The sequence below is a fragment of the Lytechinus variegatus genome, chromosome 11, assembly GCF_018143015.1.
Source record: "Lytechinus variegatus isolate NC3 chromosome 11, Lvar_3.0, whole genome shotgun sequence".
Taxonomy (NCBI): Eukaryota; Metazoa; Echinodermata; class Echinoidea; order Temnopleuroida; family Toxopneustidae; genus Lytechinus; species Lytechinus variegatus.
In genome coordinates, this window is record NC_054750.1 from 23,648,263 (window position 1) to 23,670,003 (window position 21,741).

Sequence of the window (21,741 nt, forward strand, 5' to 3'; positions counted from 1 at the left end):
TTTCAAGGTATTGGAGAGAGGTTGGGCAGGACATGGCTGTCAGCAGAAAAAAAATGCAGGGTGGGGCAAAACAATTTTGGGATATGTGCGAGGGAGCGAATGCGACAGAGCAGAATTTTGTGGGGGGGATATATGCGAGAGAGCAAAATGACAGAAGGAAAATGCAAGGGCCAAGAGATTTGAGGAATATGTAAGAGGGAGCGAAGTGACCAAGCAGAAGAAATGTAGAGGACAACAAATTGTTGGGTATGTGAGGGAGCAAAGCAACCAATTAAAAAAGGAGGTTAGTCAAAACGTTCTTGAATATGAGTAAGGAAGCAACTTGTTCACTTCCGAGCAGTAGGACTCGTTTTAAAATAGCTTAGGAAATATGTGTTTCCTAAGCATGGTAAACACATATTGTAGGCCTATAGTAAATTTAGGTGCTCTAAGAGTTAAATTCTGAATGAGCTGCATTTGCTGGTAAATCATGCGCAGAGGATCTTTGTCTTTTATCCATTTCTACACTTTTCTTTAGATTTCAGTTTTAAGGTGGGAAGGATCCCACCCTCCTGTGGATGCTAATATTTTGACTGACCCTGGGTAAATAGAATAATTACAAAAACAAAAATGATGTTTTATTATGAGATTTTTTAATGCCCTTGAAAGTCCACCATCTTTCTCAATCTCTCCATCTTTTTTTTTATTCATTTTAACTTTCCATTCTTTCTCTCTTGATATCTATAAAGTTCAGGTTCACCCTTTTAACTTGCACTACCGTAGTAACGGTGTATTAACCGCACCTTTTTCTCGGCGGGATAGAAGGCAAAAGTCGGGGGTGCGGTTTATACACGGTGACGGGTTTGAGCGGCCACGTAACGTACATGTACGATGTTGCCAGTTCACAACACATCGAGTGGCCGGCGTAGCCGCCCAGGCAATGTCGTTTACAGGGGCCTGAGCCGCGGGTAATGGGAAGCAATTATTACGATCTTAAGTAGATATTGTAAAACAAACGCACCACCTTCATGACACTAATTTTGACTTATTCTCAATTCAAAGTAGTGAAGTTCCTGGCTAGTTAAAAGGGACGCCAAGCATATACTCGGTAAAATTTTGTCACGCTGAGCGGGAGTTGAGTGAGCTAGAGATTGCGTTGTAATATGGTTAGTGCGACTTAAGCTGCGCTATTAAAGTTCCGTTTCGCGCCAGCTCGTTTTTTCCTTCCTGTTTGCTCTTCATAAGATACCATGTACCACGCACGGAGAGACGGCACGAAGCGTAAAAAACAACTGGAAAAAATGTCAATTTCTTTGTTTCTTGAATTTCCTGTAATCCCGTATCAAAATTCATGCTAAAACATCAAATTTCTGAAAGTGATTGTGAGGTTGTGATGCAAGAAATGTGAATGTCCTACGCTGGGAAGACCAGATCATAATTTGATAAGATGTATTGGCATGATGCTACTGTATGTAGTTTGCAATGAAATGGCCATTCTGTGTTGTGTGTACACTGTGACTGTGAGTGAGTGTGTAAGTGTCCAATATTGGCGGGACCGTTCTTTCTTTCTAAATTTGTAGATGATTGATCAAGAACAGCAGATTTCCGATACCGTAATTCTTTGGATACTTCACTTTGAAATTTAACTTAGTTTTCGTTTCTTCGTACCTCAAATATGCATGTAAATGTGAGAAGAATTTTTTTTTTTTTTTTTAGTCCAAAGTTGGGGGGCGGTTTATACACGGGTGCGGTTACTACACCGTTTTCGGTTTCCAAGCCCCCACCATTTGGCATCCACAGGAATGGGGGAGTGGGGTTCCCTAGAAATAAAGTCAAACAAAGAAAATGTGGAAAATAGAAATGGATAATGACAAATAATCCTCTACGCATGTCTTCTACCAATACAGTTCATCACAATTAATTCTTGCAACACTAAATTTACTATGAGTTTACCTACTTAGAAAATGCATATTTCCTATGCCATTTTTTAAACAAGTCCCTACGCTGGGAGTGAACGTGTTGCTCACCAGCACGAATTCGAAAATTTTGATTGACCTGGGGCCCGTTTCATAAACATTTGCCGCAGCGGCAACTCCATTTTCTGCGGCAAATCTCAAAACAGCGGCAAATGACATTTCTGCGGCAATATTTGATTGCAGCTATTTGAGCTGCGTCAATATTTGCCGCAGATACTTTCAGGGGCAAATGACAATTCTGCGACAATATTTGATCTATTTGAGTTGCGTCAAAATTGCAGCAGAAACGGCTTTTTCATCAAAATATCAACAATTTGGAGGCCTAACAACATATTGCTAAAGTTTTTGATGATATTGAATTGATAAATTGCTTTTTGTCATTCTAAATAGAAAATAAGGTATTTTCACTCATTGACAAATAAAAGTAGATATTTATTGAATCACTAAATTTATTGAATTGAATTTACTGAATTTATTAAAGTCAAATTTATTTCATTAAATAGATAGATACATAGGAACATCCATTGTGTTCCTGCAAATTACACTTTAAAAAAGTATTTCTTTATCCTGTAAAAGAATGAATAATTGTCTCAGTTTGTCAAAGATGTTGCGTCATTGGCTTTTGAGTTTCAATTAGATTCATTTCATTATTCATAAGTGTTTTTTTTGCTGCTGTTGGTTTTTTTCTGATGTGTTTGTTGAAACTCCAGCTGAAGCTGTGGTTGCTGTTAACGTTCCCGGAGTGCTTGTTGGACACCTTGATGTTGTTGAGGTTGCCAGTGTGGTTTTTGCATCTCCTGCAGAAATTGTTGATGCTGCTGTAGTTGTTGCTGTTGGTCAATGTAGTGTTACATCTCCTGTGTGTTTGCTGCTGTTTTTGCTCCTACTGTGCATGTGATTGAAGTACCTGAAATAGTAATTAATTTATAATGCATATGAGCAAGATACTCCCGGGGGGGGGGGGGCACTCGACCAAAAATGTGGGTGGGGGTGTGCCGCGGGCGAGACAAAAAACGGGGGGCCTTGGAGCGGGCTTATTGTAAAAAGGAGGGTCCTCGGAACGGGCTTCGGAACGACAAATGTTTGTGAAAACGGGGGTCCTTGGAACGGATCGCCAGCGTGTGAGTGCGTATGCATCCCACGGAACGGTCATGCGTGCATGATGCAGCTAGCGCGGCCTCCGCCGGGGGAGCTCTGCGGCCGCTTTTCACCAAAATTCGACTCGTTCAATGCGATCGGAGCGGCGTAACGAAAAATATGCTAGCTTTGGAGCGGATTTCCATCTTCTTTTTTCTCGATAAGAAGAAAATGCTATGCCTTGGAGCGGCTTTCTTTGTTCTTTTTATCAACAAGGCAAAAATGCTATGCCTTGGAACGGAAATTTGAGTGTGAAAATGGGGGTCCCCTCCGCGGCACATACCCACTATGCATTATATACTGAGTGCCCCCCCCCCCCCCCGGGAAGATACTAAACTTATTCTAATTTCAATTTCATTGTTAACCCTTAATAGAGTGGGGGGGGGGGGGGGTGGAGGCACCTCTTGGTACTTTGCAAGATTTATCCAAATGGACAAGATCCTCAGGCACTCCCGGGATGACCTACCAGAATAGCCTCACAGTAAGGTGTATTAACAGGATTTTGTACTCATAACATTCAGTTGATTTTGCATGAACTCAATTCATCAAATGAATGTAAAGGGTCTACCAGTAAAAAAAATTCTGTGAGCTTTTTCGGGTAATCTTTCTGAGTCCTTTTACTCCTTTAATGAAATATTAATAATTAAATACATGATGAAGTGAGTTTGACAGTTATTTGACATGTTGCATCTTATGTGCTAGTGGTGGGGTCAATCATTATAGAAATGCAGAATATACATGTACATGTACCAATTTGGCAAGAGAAAGCAAGTCACATTATCGACCAATGATTGATATTGGTTTGTTACTTTTGCAGCTGAAAAAAAAATCATCAACACCTCAAACTAAGAGTTTAATTCTAAAATTTGGATTCCTGACAAAGAGCAAATCAAGAAGACAAAAATAATTCAAATTGTTATTATGACTTACTTTCTATGCCAAAATGAATCAGAATTATAAATAAGTTTAACTTACCTTTAAAATCACATTTCTCGGCTCTTTATCTGGCTCTTCAAACCCTTCAGTTGTTGATTCTGGCATGACTTTCTGATACTATTTTGTGTCCTTCTGGAACTGTGGACAAAACCTCACCTGAAGGAATAAATTAAAATTTTCAAAAAATGTTTGGCACTATAATTTTTTTTCTCACATGAATACATTACATGTATATCAAAAGAAAAGAAAAGGAAACTTCATTTGACTATTAGGTTTTTGTCGGGGGGGGGGGGGGTAAAGGGGTCAAGATGGGTCAATATGATGAACAAAAATGCAATAGTAAATAATATATAAGGATCAATCTCTGGTTGAAAAACGTCACTTCATGCAATTATTCCTCATTAATTCATCTTGCACACACATATACACATAGTGAGGATGGGTGAGAGAGAGCGAGCATCGTCATCGTACATGCAAAAAGTATTAAATCCATCACTGATGTATAGGGGGCCCATGCCCCCAGTCAGACTGCAGGTCCAAGAGAGTGGCTTCTTTCATCCAAATGATATTCATGACTTGAGATGTTTTGTATATTTAATGAGCTTGACGCGGACCATAACACTTTTCATTCGGTCATTGCTGCTCTAACTGTGCATCGAATTTCGAATTTGATTTGGTACCATTGTAAAGAAGAAGAATCATTCTTTCATGTCATATGTTTGGATTTATTCAAAGATTTTGTAATATAGGTTCAAAGTTTGATCTAAAATATGCTATAAAATAAATATTTTCACCAGACAAAAGTTGCTATTTTCACACTTTATTTGTGTTTGAGCCCAAATGATTTTTATATCATGATAAAGCTGAATATGTATGCTTTGAAACGATATAGGTTTCAAAATAAGAATTGGTTTTATCGGGTCAAGATCACACTTTTCATTTGCCAAGTACATAAAGCAGTTTGAAAACAAGAATACTGCATTCTGATTGGTCAAATAGACCACCAGTGGCAAATTCCAACGGTTCCAGTGCCAGGGTTCGTAGGAAGGTCACACTTCCCATGTGGTAATCTCCTCAAATACCCTGTGCTGTTGTTCTGTGAACCTTATCCAGCCAATCAGAACTCTGGATTTCATGCAAGTACAAAATTACAGAAATCTCGTATTGTACCTTAGTGGGAAAAGTGTGATCTTGACCCGATTAAAAGGTGCCGCATATCAAGAGTGGCATTGTGAGAAAGAAAAGAAGTTCAGCTTTATGGTGATATGGATATCATTGAGGCTCAAAATAAAAAGTTTGCACAATGTGCAAAAGAAAATGGAAGAAGAAAATTAAGTTTTGAGGCACACTTTCAGGCCAGAAATTTACTTATTTAACAAAATATTGTATACAAAATAAATGACCAATATGAAAGAGTAACTTTTACTCTATCTGATAGTGCAATAATATTTAATTTAACTTGAGGTTAAAAAGAAATGCCAGTAGTTGCAGTAAACACTGATTTCATGAGAAAGTCTGGCTTAATTGTCAGTATATCATCGAGGATCTAGATTTGGTAAAGTTACATAAACTGAACTTTGTGAAATCTTGAAATCTACGCTGAAAAATGTTCACACTGAAGATCACCAACACAGATAGGCACACGTGGGACAGTGTATTATTATTGCTGGAATATGAGCTTATTTTGCTTATTTCTCAGCAATTACACAATTTCTTCCAGAATCCTTTGGCACATATTTTTTATTCATACAAACAGACACTTGGGTGGTCATTATATTAGATTCTGTAAAAAGTCATTTTGAGATCGTTACCAATACTGGAATTTCTCTTTAAAACAGGTAAATTCTTAGACTCGAGAAAGAAAATCTCATGAATCACAAGATTTTGCAAGGATTCAGCCACGAGATGATTTGGATGTATCTGGACTTTTTTGCTCATTAGCATAGGGACCTGCGGTCTGACTGCCCCCCCCCCCAATGTTTAACGACCAAGAAAGAAAAGGAGAAAAAGAAAGAAAGCGAACGAGAAAGGGTGAAATAGAGAGTATTTACTGGATATTATTACGTCAAAATCTTTCCAAATTTTGATTTCTGTATTAAAAAGTTCTAAAATTTTGCACACTCCCTTCGCTCTCTTTGGAGAACTTTTGTTCCATTCGCCATATTTAGCCCTCTCAAAATATTTGGCTCATTACGCCACTGAATTCAATTGTAAGAATTTTATGTTTGCTTAATGTAGACTTAATCTAACCCTAATAAGACTGCCAGGGTATTTTGGAGGCAGGAAAGATGGGCGGAAGGGGAGTGGGGGCCCTCAAGATTGACCGTTAATTGCGCAATTGTGAAGAAATGCAAAATGCCTGCCACAGATGAAAAAATTGTATATTTGATCATTCTAAAATTATTTAGAATTATATGTTTTACTAAATCATGCATGAAATTAGAATTTGGCTGGAAATCTATAAACACAGACCTTGAAGTTTTTGTTCAGACACATAAAAATTAATTGATATCACATACCTTTCATATGTATTTTTTTCCTTTCTTAAGTATTTCTTTGTTTTTTTTTTACTTTTTTTATATTGTTGACAAAATTTTCTGATCATAAGCACAATGAAATTAATAGATTTTAATCAGTAAAAATAAACATTAACCGGTACGATACAATTATGAATTCTGGCTAGAAACAGATTTTGCATTGGATTTGTCCATGAAATCACATTTTAGTGCAATTCTGACATGTGTACTTACACAATGCACAATGTTGCATAATTGCAGAACCGGGTACCAGGTGTCACAAATTTTGTCTGAAACTCATAAACTTTTTTTAAAAAAGGCTTTATAATGACGCGGCACAATCTTTCACGTTGTGGATTTATCGTGAAAATTTTTGGGCTCCCACGGCCTTTTTAGGGTTAAATCAGATAGCACATCATGATGGGTTTTACTGATATTCATTCTGCAACCCATATTTCAAAGACTATCCATCATATCTGACATTGATTTTTACCTGTGGCAGTATGTTAGTCTCTGCATTTCTACAACTGTGGCCAAATATTCTACTACTAGTTCATTAGATGGGCCCATGGCATTTTTCTTATTGTAGGAGACTGGCAAGCCCTGGCTTTGAAGTTCCTGGTATATCCTTCTCCAGCTGCAATATCTGGTCAGTTGAGGACTTGGGGGCTTTGTGTCAGGAGTGGTCTTGGTAATGGCGGTGGCAATGGTGATGGCAGTGACAGAAGCAGACTTGGTGGTGGTGACTGCAATTGCAGCATTGTTGATGGTGGTATATGCCTCATCACGACCAACATTAGCTCCTGCTGCCATGCTGCTGGTCTCCATCTATTATGTTTTAAATAGAATAAAACATTAAAACAATTGATTATTAACACATCAACTTCAGAACACTAGCATATTGATAATAAAATTATAGATTAGCAGTCAAAGCATAAAATGAACTTCCACAGAAGAGTACATGTACCTTCTAATAGAATTTCAGACCACCTTGAGGATGTTATGCTCAAAGCAAGGTTTTTATTTGACAACATTGGTCAGAGGGACATGGATTTAAATGTCAGAATACAACTGGTATCATTGGTTGATCAATCATACTGTACAATACCCCATTTAGATATATGTTGCTGTTATCTTCCACTTTACCCCTCTTAGATTTTTGGCATTGAGTAGTAGTCCCAGGGAAGGTGCTGAAGACTTTGGTACAGGTGTCTTTGCAGTATCTGGGAGGTTGCTTGCTGAATCTAAATGACTTTCTTTCGAGGGTTTCCCTGGTTTGTGTGCATTCTGTACGAGAAGAGTGAATAAAAAAAAAAAAACATTAAAAAAAGAAGAAAAAATTGAATAAACGAGATGCAAGAATGAAAAAAATGACTTTAAATTTGTCAAATTAATATTCAATAGTACATTTAGAATAATATTTGTTTAGAAATGAATCCTTTTCAATGGACTTGCAGCAAAATAAACATGTTTAAATATTCATGATGATTTATTAACCCTATCTGGCCCCAAAGGAGGAAGGGGGGGTCTTAAAGGGATGGTCCAGGCTGAAAATATTTATATCTTAATACATAGAGTAGAATCCACTGAGCAAAAAATGAAAATGAAAATCGGATAACAAATAATAAAGTTATTGAAGTTTAAAGTTTAGCAATATTTTGAGAAAATAGTCATATCATGATTATTCATTAGGTGGGATGATGTCACATCCCCACTTTCTGTTTGGTTCATAAAATCATAATTTTTTCATTATTTCATACATGTGTAAATGATGTGTCTCCATTATGATGAAATAAGTTTCAGCAATTAATATCTAATGTACTAAATCAGTTGTCAATCCAATTTTTCTAGTTCTTGGAGGATAAAATTTATAAACATAATTTCATATAATAAAATTCAAAAGAACAATTTGAGATGTGACATCATCAGCCCACCTAATGAATATTCATGACGACCGTTTTCACAAACTACTGTTATAAACTATCAAATTCAATAACTTGATTATTTGTCATCTGATTTTGATGAAATTTTCGGCATTTTGCTCAGTGACTTCTACTCTATTTATTAAGCTACATGTATAAATATTTTCAGCCTGGACCATCACTTTAATAAGCCCCCCTCCACATGTTTTGCAATAATTCCACAGTTAGAAACATGTCCTCATATTTTTTTTGTTGGTCAAGTCTCGCAGAAGTTTAGGGACCAAGTTTGCGGCATCCGGATACGCAGTAAGTAATGCAACAATGTATGAGTTCATGTCGGACTAGAATTGCTCAAAAACATTATTTTTCTTACAAATCTAATCCAATGGAAATTCTATTTTAAATCATAAATGACAAATGCATCATTATTCTTGCACTTATTGGTTGAAATTATAAATCTTTGCTTTGTCTCAAAATATTATATCTATATTTTGATATTAATAGATGCTCTAAGATCTTATCTTTGAAATGGCATTTAAAAAATAAATTCATGCTTGAGCGAACACGGGACGTTTTATACTTTTAGACTTTTGGCTAATCAGCAGACTTATAATATATTCATTATCTTTGCCATAATTTTCGAAAAATGCTGTCAAATTTCACTAATAAATTTATTCATTTACCTGAATTACATTGGTTTTAATTTGAACTTCTTTTACCTTTGAAATTTTCCTTCATAAGTAAGAAGAGACTTTCTTGTCAACCCAAGTGAGAAGATTTGCATTTTTAATTGGGAGAATTTGTAATCATTCAAATCCTTTTTATTATGTGAAACAAATTATGTTATGGTACCTTTGATAATAATTATGTGAAACAATTTATGTAATGGTACCTATAAAAGACATGAATCCTATTTTCAAGGGGTCATTGAATCCTTCACAAGTTTAATTATGTGCTTGACAGGACAAAAAGAAAATATTCATGTCTTTCAATGGCAATGGTGTATTGAGTCAATTTTGAAGGAGGAAGATATGGGCAGATCAGGTAAAATGCATTAAAAAGTTGTGAAGCGAGCAAGCAAAAATTTCCAGTTTTTACTAAAATATCAATTTTGTGATTTTGACATAATATTCAGATAATATCATATTTCACTTTCTATGTTTTCTGTTATTTTTCTTTCCACTTTTTTCTTGGTCATAATTTTGTATTGGGAGGGGGGGGAGCACCCCGAGCCCCCACCCCTCAGTATGCCACTGTTCAAGGCATCATTACCTTTGCAGACACAATAATGAAAGGATTCGAAAAAAAACACGCTCTACCATAATTTGGTTTAAAAAAATGTTCTTGCCTAAGGAATATTCAAAACTAAAAGAGAACATATTAAAAAGGAACAACACCACAACTATCCAAATAAATAAGTAGATTTGGAAATGAATTTGACTGCATAATTCGAAAATTATGGCAAAGATAATGAAAAGGTTAAGAGGAATTCTGCTGATAGCAAGAAGTCCGACCATCATATTATGCCATTTTGGCGCAAGCTTCCTTTTTTACCCAGACAAAACAAAAATTTGTGTTTGCGTAAGCACGAACAAAACCAAATTATTTTAATAGCATTTGAAGGATAAGATCCATAGCATGTATTGACACCAAAATATTGAGATCATAATTTGAAACAAAAATTTTATAGACTTTTCAAATCTATCCCATTTTTTCATACGCACTGTAGAACTTGGGAACTTATTTAGAGATTTACTTAACTGTACAGCAGAGAATTCTCTATTTATGCATAAAATAATTTATCAAAATGAATTTTAATAAATTATGAAAAAATCAGCAATACACCTTAGCTTTGCAATTTCAAAGAAGCTCATGCTAATTATGTAGGGCTAAACCAAATTTTTAATTTGTTTGATCATTTAGTAAGCGTTAACTTAAAATACACAGTCCCCTGGTACACAGTATAGGCCGAGGTCCATGGTGACCCTCCCGAATAGGATAATTTTCATTTCTCTTTGGCTACTGAGAATGGAATATTCAAAACATTGTTCTGTCAAACCAAAGGTAGATAGATAATACAGAGATTATATTTCTTTAAAACACGTATGATATAGATCTACTGTACCTTCTGATGACGAGGCGGCAAATTAAATGTGGTTGGGACAGCATCCTGTCTTAGACGAATCGTTTGCCCAGTCCTGTCAAAGCAGCATCTTCAAAATGATCAGAACAGAGTTCAGAGCTCTTGGAGGAATTCGATGAAGCTTGCTTCATATTGACCATCCATACTGTGTTACAGTACCAGTTCAGTCCAACGGCTGAATGGGAATCTGCAGCAAATGTAAACACATGTCATGAAATCAATTATATATAATTAAGAAAACTCTAGGCCTACTCAGCAGCGGCCCGTTTATCAACACCTGGGACAAGTGAGTCATATTTATCTACTAACCAGAGTTAGTTCCTATCTTTAGGATTTTTTACAAGAAATAATCCATTAATAACGTTATATTGAGACTATCGGTAGAAAGTACAAGAGATGTAGCCTTAATCACATAATAGCATAATTTTCAAAAAGTTTAATCATGATAAAACTTGCAATTATTGTGATAAATCAGGAAATACATACCAATCAAAAAAATAGCAGAGCCAAAACTAGAACAAAAGCTTCAATCTCTGTTAAAGGGGAATCCAACCCAAATAAAAACTTGTTCTTAGGGGAATAAGAAAAATCAGTCAAGTTGATAGGTGAAAGTTTGAACACTATCTGACAAATATAAGAAAGTTATTTTTTTAAGTTGTGAATATTGGTAATCCCTAGATCCACGAGACTGCAAATTGGCCACATATGTGATGTCACAGTGATGTAAGGCAAGGACTACTTTCCATGTACTCCAATACATAAAATGGCTAATATGTCATTTTTTCAAATGTTTTACTTCAAATTTTTATTTTTCTTTCACATGAGGACATAAAACAATATACTACCAGGGTTATATTTAGATTACTGCCCCAGGGGAAGGGCAGTTAGGAGGAGAAAACACAAATCCCTGATAATTAAGTACATGGCCTATGGGAAAGTTGTCCTTGCCTCTTGTCATAATTTACTTACCCAGTTGCCACTTTGAAATCTACATAATCATAGGGATTTCAATTTTAAAGCAGCCATAACTTTCTTATTGTTGGTCCGATTTCTTTCAAACTTTCACCATTCTGTTTTATCTAATTTTCTCCTTTCCAACACTATATTTTATGACCAAGGCTGGATTCCCCTTAAGTGTAAAGGCATCGGCCGAGCGTTGTTGGAGCGGTCGTGGAGCGGAGAGAAAAAAAAAATCACATGCTCGCTACCGTTTACCATTTTCAAGTTCGATTTTAGTTTTTTTTTTGTTTTCGATTTTTTCCCCATTTTGAGAGAAAAATTCTACCCTCTTTCCCTACCGCTCCAACAACGCTCGGCCGGTGTGACCATGCCTTTATGTTGGTTGTTCAGCTGAATTTCGTTGGCTTCACTCACCAAATACAGAAAAAAGATATAAAAATACTCCTCGAGACAGAGGGCTGCCAGCTGTCTACTAAAGGCAAAACATGCATCAAACATAATTAAACCATGCAGACTTGGGGATTAAAATGCCGAAGAAAAATGAAATCATCACTAATTCTTTGAACATGACTAAAAAACAGGCAAAAGCAATTTTTGTCTCGCCCACTTATGAAAATAACCAGAAATATTGTGATTTGCGAGGGCACGCAAGAATTATATCGAAACTTCATTGTGAAATTACTGGGATGGAATAACACTTGTCATACCAGCCTTGCACGTAAACTTTAATATTGACCTGAAAATGACCTTTGACCTTACCATGTGACATCCGACTGCAGCATAAGTCTGCAAGTTTGGTTGAAAAGTGACTTACGGTTGCGGAGTTAGGTGTCATAAGAGAGTCTTGCATGTAAACTTTAACCTGTAGATGACCTTTGACCTTTCCATGTGACCTCTGACTGCAGCATAACATGCAGGTCCCCCAAGTCCATCTACCTTCCAAGTTTGGTTGAAAAAGTGACTTACGGTTGCGGAGTTAGGTGTCATAAGAGAGTCTTGCATGTAAACTTTAACCTGTAAATGACCTTTGACCTTTCCATGTGACCTCCGACTGCAGCATAACATGCACGTCCCCCAAGTCTATCCAACATCCAAGTTTTTGTTGAAAAGTGACTTACGGTTGCGGAGTTAGTTTTCATAAGAGAGTCTTGCATGTAAACTTTGACGTTGACCTGAAAATGACCTTTGAACTTATCATGTGACCTCCCACTTCAGCGTAACATGTGCAGGTCCCCAAGTCCATCTACTGTCCATGTTAGGTTGAAAAGCGACTTACATTTGCGAAGTTAGGTGTCCTGCATGTAAACTTTAAGTTGACCTGAAAATGACCTTCGACCTTACCATGTGACCTCTGACTGTAGCATAACATGCAGGTCCCCAAGTCCATCGACATCCATGTTTGATTGAAAAGTGACTTATGGTTGCGGAGTTAGGTGTCATAAGAGTCTTGCATGTAAACTTTAACCTGTAAATGATATTTTACCTTACATGTGACCTCTGACTGCAGCATAACATGCACGTCCCCAAGTCTATCCAACATCCAAGTTTGGTTGAAAAGTGACTTACGGTTGCGGAGTTAGGTGTCATAAGAGTCTTGCATGTGAACTGTAACGTTGACCTGAAAATGACCTTTGACCTTACCATATGACCTCAGACTGCAGCATAACATGCAGGTCCCCAAGTCCATCTACCATCCAAGTTTGGTTGAAAAGCGACTTACGGTTGTGGAGTTAGGTGTCATAAAAGTGTTGCATGTAAACTTTAACGTTGACCTGAAAATGACCTTTGACCTTACCATGTGACCTCTGACTGCAGCTCAACATGCAGGTCACCCAGGTCCATCTACCATCCATGTTTGGTTTAAAAGCGACTTACGGTTGTGGAGTTATGTGTCATTACAGGTTTGTGACGGACGGACAGACGACATTTGGATCCCTTAGTCTCGCCTTCACTCTGGTGGGCAGGACAAATATGTCATACGGACGTTGAGATATGCCGCGAGAGCTTTTCTCGAAAGGGTGGGGTTGAGGAGGAAAGTCAAACAAAACACACCTTTTCGGGACAACCGGGGGAAATTTCCATGAAAGGCTGCATGTGTTTATATTTTTTCTGAACCAATCGTTTCTATGAAAAATTAGTCTTGAAAAAAAAATATAACAATATAAAGTAATTAGACACTAGACAGAGGTGCATAGATGGGGGGAGGCTTGGGTGCTCTCCCCCCCCCAAAAAAAAAAAGGGAAAGACAAATGAAAATAACATTTTCTGAATATTTTATGTCAACGCAACAAATGTGATTTTTTTTTAATGAAAAGCTTGCTCGCTCAAACTTCTATTGAATTTTGCCTGATATGACACATCTGACTCCCTCAAAATCTTGGGCTCATTTTGTCTCTGATTATTAGGAGAAAAAGAGAGCTTGCAGTTTTTGTGATTCTGAATAAAATTTCATATTAATGAAGTAATTCTGGACACAAAATAATTACACAAAGCCATATGGAATTATGAGAAATAGTAAACAAATATATCAGGCTTTGAGAAAGTATAGTTGAATTATTTATCCGAGGTTGGTCTGACAATTACTTCCTGAGGGGCGAAGCCCCGAGGGAAATATAGTAGTTTTGCCAGTCCAACCGAGGATTAATAATTCCCACTATGCTTTCGAATGAAACGCCTGATATATTTGTTTTTTATCCAACTTTTTATAATTTATAACCAAAATCTATGTGATGAGCTTGCAAAGTCCGGTTACTTGAGTTGAATTACCTACTTTTCTCTGAGCCATCGTGCTCAGCAGAACGCAGATCAGTGCCTGTGCCGACACATCGCTGGACTTGCCGGGAGAGAGAGCGCGCTGGCCGGTGTGCCTGAGAGTTTAGCTAGATCCAGTTTTGTGAAATAATGATGTCAGACCTCGATATACTAGTATCCAAAAATATATCGAGGTATGACGTCAGAGTTGAAATATATTCGGTCACATGATGCTACTTGAACCAATAGTACTATACATGATTTACTCTATGTAGGATATAATGTATTCTATTCTATAGGCGTAAGTATTTGCATAGAAGTGTGATGAAACAAATCAGTGGCGAAGTGAGCCAAAGTTTTGAAGGGGCTAGATATGAATAATTGGGCAGATCTTTTTTTTGTGAGCGAGCAAAAAAAATAAAAATATTTAACTTTATAAATATCCAATGAAAGCATAATATTCAGAAAAAATATATTTCACCATTTTCTTTTCTACTTTCTTGGTCATAATTTATTTTTGTAGGAGAGGAGAGGGGGCAAGCGCCCGAAGACCCCCTCGCCTCATCTGTGCACTGAAGAAATTACTTTGAAACTGACTTTCCTTTGCAAGCTGCTGGATAATCTTTATATAATAGTTACCATGCAAGGACGGCTGCACTGCCGAGACTATTGAAAATAAATACATGAAAATGCACAAAATTTGTGTTTTCCCTTCTTTCCTTCCGTTTTGTTTCACCTGCATAGGAGAGTGAAATTATATTATAGGCGCTGTTTTTCTGACGGTGGCGGCATCAACACCAAATCTTAACAAAAGGTTGTGTTTTTTAAATGAAAACTTAGAAACCTAGTTCATGAAATTTGGGCATAAGGTTAATCAAGTATTGCTAAACGTCCTGCCTGAGTTTCAGGTCACTCAGTTGTTGTGTGTCCGTACAGGTTGTGTGTCCACACGATCAATGTTAGAAAGTCATTTGAAAAAAGTTAGAAGCGAAGTTTCATCAAATTTTAGTACAAAATGTTGGGAAATATAAAGAACAAAATAGAAGATGATAACAAGTATTGAATTCATATTTTTAGTGTAATCCAAAGACAAAAAGGAAGGCTTCAAAAAGATTGTTTACATTCATAATTCCGAAGCTTCGTTATTCCGAAGGTTTGGATATTCCGGAGGTTCGTTAATCTGAAAGCGAAATAAGGTTCGTTGTTCCGAAGGTCCGACAATCCAAAAATTGAAATGACGTTCGTTGTTCCAAAGGTTCGTTAATCCGAAAAGGAATAATGAGAGTCATAATTCCGAAGGTTCGTTAGTCCGAAAAAAAATGAGGTTCGTTGTTCATTTAGTTTTTTCGGATTAACGAACCTCATTTCGTTTTCGGATTAACGAACCTCATTTCGTTTTCGGACTAACGAACCTTCGGAATTATCACTCATTCCTTTTCGGATTAACGAACCTTCGGAATTACGCCACAAATGTTCGGATTAACGAACCCTTTTTCGATTTAACGAACATTGTGGTTCAGGCAATAATGAATTCACGTGTTTTGGAATTACGAACCTTCTGAATTACGAAGTGTAACCAAAAGATAACATGTCCGGACACTGGACCCCCTCCTATATTAGTTTTGTTTTTAAAGATCGTGATGTTCCATGAGTTTTATATTTCCCCATAAAATCCCACCTTTGTCACTCGGAATATCAGATCGACTTAACGGACACGATGTTCAGCCAGATGGAGCGTATAGTAGTGGTGGTGAAGTGGAGCCGGCACAAACATCGCTCGAAGTAACTAAACTTGTACTAGTAATGAGTGGGGCTAGGACCTAGGCCAAACATACTTAGGCTACCACAACAGGCGATAGGCTTTCTTACCCCTCCAAAGATAACTTCTTAAATTGGAGATAAAATTTTACCTTCTAGGGTGACCTTTTCTTGGACTTGCCCTATACCCTGTACCATGAACCGTTTTGGCAGTGGATATCTAAGTCAGTGGGTCGCGCATGGGATCTCATTCTTATTCTGGTGTCCATACCATGATTTTTCTGTGCGCGGTGGCGCATCTTTGGGCCCGAGCCGAGATAGGCCTCGACTCTAACATTAGAGTCTACGGACAAGCCCAACTCATAGTCAAGGGTTCATTACATGCAGAAACAGATCTAGAGGGGGGTTGCAACCCCCCCCAAAAAAAAAAAAATCTGGGGACCATTTTTTTTAAATCTTATCTTTTTTAAAAAACTTGTAATTTTATTTTATTCTATTTCTATGTAGTATTCATTTAATTTATTATTATTATTTATTTGGGGGGAGGGTTGGGCGAACAAATGTCACATAGTCCTTTTTGCCCCCCATCAGCTTTTTTAGGACACGGGCCACCGCGGAAGTGACAATCTAGGCCAGGGTTGCTGATTCTCATCCCCAAACAAAAATCCCCCCATTAAAAAAAAAAAAAATGGGGGATTGCAACTTAATTTTACAAATTTTCATGGGGGTTAATTTGGCAACGACCTCTATATCAAAAATAGTGGTGTTTAAGATGCAAGGAAACGCCATTTTCACACACAGATTTTCAAAAATTTTCCCTACGTGGGAGGGGGGACACCCCCCAAACACCCTCGCTTGCTCCGCTCGCTTGGACTCGGTCGCTACGCTCCCTCACATACCACCCCAACCCCCCCTTTATAAAAGCTGGATCCGCCCCTGACATGCCACAGCGCACAGAAAAACCAAGCCATTACTTAGAAGTGGTGTGTTTAATGCCTTATGGACGTGGACATCACTTGCAGAAGTGGGATCGCAGCAAGCCAGCATGCGTGACCCACTAACTCATTAACTGTCAATTCGAAATCCACTGCCAAACATGGTTCAATGGTTTAATTTACCAGTATTAATACTAACCTCGCAATGCGTGTGGGTGCCCAAGCTAAAGCTGTTTTTAATAATCTAAAAATAAAATCACGTCAATCACTGACTCAGTCTCAGACAGTCAATAATTATATAAAATTTGTCATCCAATGAAGTTTCCAATTTCAACATGCATTTTGCTCTGAGTCAGTCTGAGTATGAATTTTACACCATTTATCAAAATCTAGGCCTAAATATCAGCCTGTATAATTCATTACCATTTTAGGTGTGCACAAAAGACCAATCCCCCCTTGGCCTGGCATGGGCATGGTCGACTACAGTAGGACCCTACACAAACTTGAATACACGGGACTATAAATTGCACAGCTTCTTGCAAATGCAAGTTTGGCAACGACTAACGAATTCCCATTTTGTTTTCAACGTAATTTTGAAGTCGAAAACATAGCTAAACTTACGAATGCAATGTCCGTCCACATTCTACCAATTAGAGAAGTTGTTTGCAGCTCTCGTTGACATGAATAACGTGAAATCTAAGCTAAACAAGAAAGGTTCACCAACATGCCGACCTGTGAGTGTGACCGTCCCGCGCCCGGATATCGATCGAGCGAAGATATCGGCTTGAGCAAGGTGCAGCCAATCAGCGACGATCTCATATTCCCTGCCAGAAAGAGGAGACAGAATTATTTTACATGGACAGAATTTTTTGTGATGTGACACAAAATCATTTCGTCGACGGAATTTTTTGTGATGTGACACAAAATCATTTCGTTGACGGAATAAATATTTGCATCGCAACGAAATGAATTTCGAGGACGCAATTTTATTTTGTCTCGAGGAAATTGATTATAAGTGTGACACAAAATAAATTTCGTATACGAAATCAAACTGCATCATGACGAAATGAATTTCGTTGGAGTGAAACACATATTTTCCTACAGAATTTTCCTTTGGACAATTGGGGTGCTATTTCGTTAGATCAAAATTCATTTCGTGTGTACGAAATAAATTTTGTGGACCAAATTACATTTCGTCTCGACGAAAATTTATTTTGTGTGACAAGAATAATTTCGTATACGAAATAAAACTGCGTCATGACGAAATCATTTTCATACGAACAAAAAAACTTTTGTGTACGGAATGACGTGAATTGGACGGAATTTACCATCGGACATTTGTGCGCCATTTTGTATGGCACGCCAAATGAAGTTTGTGGACGCAATTACATTTTGTCTAAACGAAATTTATTTTGTGCATTTCGTCGAGACGAAATGATTTTGTGTGACACAAAATAAATTTCGTGTACGAAATTAGAAAAGCGTCATGACAAAAAGATTTTCGTCTGAATAAAAACACATTTTGTGTACGGAATTGCTTGAATTGCACAGAATATACTGGCGTACACTTGGCACGCCATAAATTTGGGCATACTCGTGATATAGGCCCCGCTCGAGAAAAAATTGTATCGATCATACCTCAATATCTAGGTTGCTAACTTCAGCTCACTATATATACTCGTGATATAGGCCCCGCTGCTGTGTTGAACGGCTTAGAATGTCCGTTCGCGGGGCCTGTTTCACGAGAGTATAGTACTATAATCGTTATATAGGCCCCGCACTACGGCACTCCAAACACTCCAACACAGTAGCGGGGCCTATATCACGAGTATATATTAGCTTGCATTCTAAGATAGTCGCGAAACTGGCCCCGTCCAATGCGCTTATCCCATTGCACGCACGTGTGTGGGGCTCGGTTGACGGCTATTAGTATACTCGTTATCGAGGCCCTTACACTGTTATGTGGTGGAAAATAACGTGGTCGTGGGGCTTGTTTCCCGCGCGGTGGACGATGAGAATTATGACGGGCGGCGCCCCTCCCCCGGGGGGGGCCAATTTGTTTTCCAAATAAACAAGGAAAGAATATCATGGGCGGCGCCAGTTTAGGGGGCGGGGGGGGGGGGGCTCCAATTTCCTTTTTCAGAAATCTATCTGTCGATTTACTTATGTATGAAATAGTTTTTTATTATTCATTATTCATCAATTAATCTATTTGTATTGATTAATTAATGTATTCATTAATCATTTAAGTTATTTGTGTTTGGTGTTTTTTCTTTTGTGATCTATTTATATATATTGATTAATAAATGTATTCATTAATCAATTAAGTGATTTGTGTTTTTTTCTTTTGTGATCTATTTATATATATTGATTAATTAATGTATTCATTAATCATTTAATTTATTTGTGTTTGGTGTTTTTATTTCTTTTGTGATGTATTTGTATTGATTAGTTAATGTATTCATTAATCATTTAATTTAATTCAATGTTATAATAAGGACAAAAGTATTTCGTTGGCAAATGGTGAACTGGCTCTTTATTTGCATTTTATGATCCAATTATTGTTTTATTTGTTAAGTGGTATTTTAGGAAGAATTTTCACCAACAAACCAATTATCTCTTGTGATTTTTTTTTCATTTCTTCTGTAAAAAGTGGGGGGATGTTTGTACTGGCCACCCCCCCCCCTCCTCGAAAAGAGGGGGGATATATCCCCCATCCCCCCCCCCCCCGGGATTTACGCCAGTGCAGCTGACTACATCGAGATTAGGAAGGAAAGAGGAGGGTGCAGGTCCAAGCAGTCGTCAACCAGCCACGGCAAACAACTACTCAAGGAGCGCCTTTACCTGGGGCGAATTAAGGCGATGACAGCGACTTCGAATGACTCTCAGGAGTCATTTTGGCTTGATATTTAATCTCGCCTCTAAACACAACGGCTCTTTTCAGAGCCACCAAATTACCAAGAAAGAAACTGAATACTATGTCTCTATTTACCTCTTAAACAAAAATTAATAAACACCCCACATTATTTTCTTCAATTAATACTTATGGGTAAGCGATTGATTTCTAACCAAGAAAATATACAGTATCAACAGATGCGATTTTTAAATATGATATGTAATTGGCAAATTTATTTAATAAAAATAAATAATATAACTATAAAGACAGGGATAAACCTCAATGCACCCCTAATATAAGGCACCAGTTTCGTCAATGAATTATGGTTAAAGGAGAATGAAACCATTGGAACAAGATAGCTTGTGTGAAAACAGAAAAATCAAAGAAACAGATCAACAAAAGTTTGAGAAAAATCGGACAAATAATGAGAAAGTTATGAGCATTTGAATATTGCGATCACTATTGCTATGGAGATAGCAAATTGGCAATGCGACAAAGATGTGTGATGTCACTGATGAACAACTCTCCCCATTACTTAAGTATATATTTCACTTGAATTGCCTCTTTTATCACATCTATCCATAGATCATGTGTTCTTTCTACATGAGGGCATGTAATACATATTTTTAAGAATACATAATGGATAAAGAGTTTGTATCATCGTAAGAAAAAGCAAAAAGAGACATTTTGAGGGTATTTTATAGTCCACCAAAGGGAAAGTTGTTCATCAGTGACATCACACACCCTTGTCGCATTGCCAATGGGAGGATCTCCATAGCATTAGTGATTGCAATATTCAAATTCTCATAACTTTCTCATTATTTGTCCGATTTTTCTCAAACTTTCTTTATTCTCATTCTTTGATTTTTCTGTTTCTACACAAGCCCATTTGTTCCAAAGGTTTCATTCCCCTTTAAGCAATTGATTTTCAACCTAGAAAAAAAAACAATATCAACAGATGCGATTTTCAAATAAGATAAATAATTGGCAATTCTCATAAAAGAATAAAAATAAAAATTTGAAGACTGGAATCAACTTCAATACACCCCTAATAAAAAGTAAGAAAATCCATCTCTCAACATGAGTAACAGTGACCGTACCCCCCGCCCCCCCCCCCCCGAAAATATTAATGAACAGTGAAGTGATAATTCACGATTGCTTAAATATTGAGAGGGATCACCCGCAAAAGTCCACAAATATAATAAGAACGACAGACTGGACTTAGAAAGTGGGTAATGGAAAGAATCTCGTATAAACGTGTTGGCTAATAAACTTTGGGCAGAAAATAGTATGATTTGTATGCCTACAAGTAAAGAAAATTCAGATAAACAAAACACTGAAAATATGATCAAAATCGGACAAGGAATAACAAAGTTATCGCATTTTGAAAATTTGCATCAATCCGATGAAACAGTCATGGGTGTGTCATCATCATAATTCAATTAGCAAATTGGTGACGTCATATCACCAATTGTTCTTTTGTATTATGAAAATTAGGTTGATTCAATTTTTTTTCCACGAAGAACTTAAAACATTGGATTGGCAACTGATTTAGTGCATTAGATATTCATTGCTGCAACTTATTTCATTATAAAGGAGACGCATTATTCACAAATATATTGTGAAAAAAAATCGAGCAATGATTTTGTTTAATAACATAAGGAAAAGGAAAGTGGGGTCGTGTCATCAGCCCACCTAATGAATATTCATGACGACTGTTTTGACAAAATATTACTACTTTAAAATTCAATAATTTTATTTGATATCCGGTTTTGAGGAAATTTTCGGAATTTTGCTCAGTGAATTCTTCTCTATATATTAAGCTATAAATA

At 37.1% G+C, this 21,741-nt stretch overlaps 1 long non-coding RNA gene across 4 annotated transcripts; it reads right to left on the reverse strand.

Moving 5' to 3' along the window:
- Positions 1-2,649: 2,649 nt before the first annotated feature.
- On the reverse strand, positions 2,650-17,855 carry LOC121424061. Of its 4 annotated transcripts, none has more exons than XR_005971334.1 (6): positions 17,635-17,855; positions 10,592-10,796; positions 7,653-7,831; positions 7,038-7,372; positions 4,068-4,184; positions 2,650-2,862 (listed from the first exon to the last, which is right to left on the reverse strand). It is a non-coding gene; the product is annotated as an uncharacterized LOC121424061 (long non-coding RNA). The 4 variants fall into 4 exon arrangements; XR_005971333.1 differs by having other exon boundaries at positions 7,691-7,831; positions 17,635-17,853; XR_005971336.1 differs by lacking the exon at positions 17,635-17,855 and adding an exon at positions 16,231-16,246 and having other exon boundaries at positions 7,691-7,831.
- Between the last annotated feature and the right edge of the window lie 3,886 nt (positions 17,856-21,741).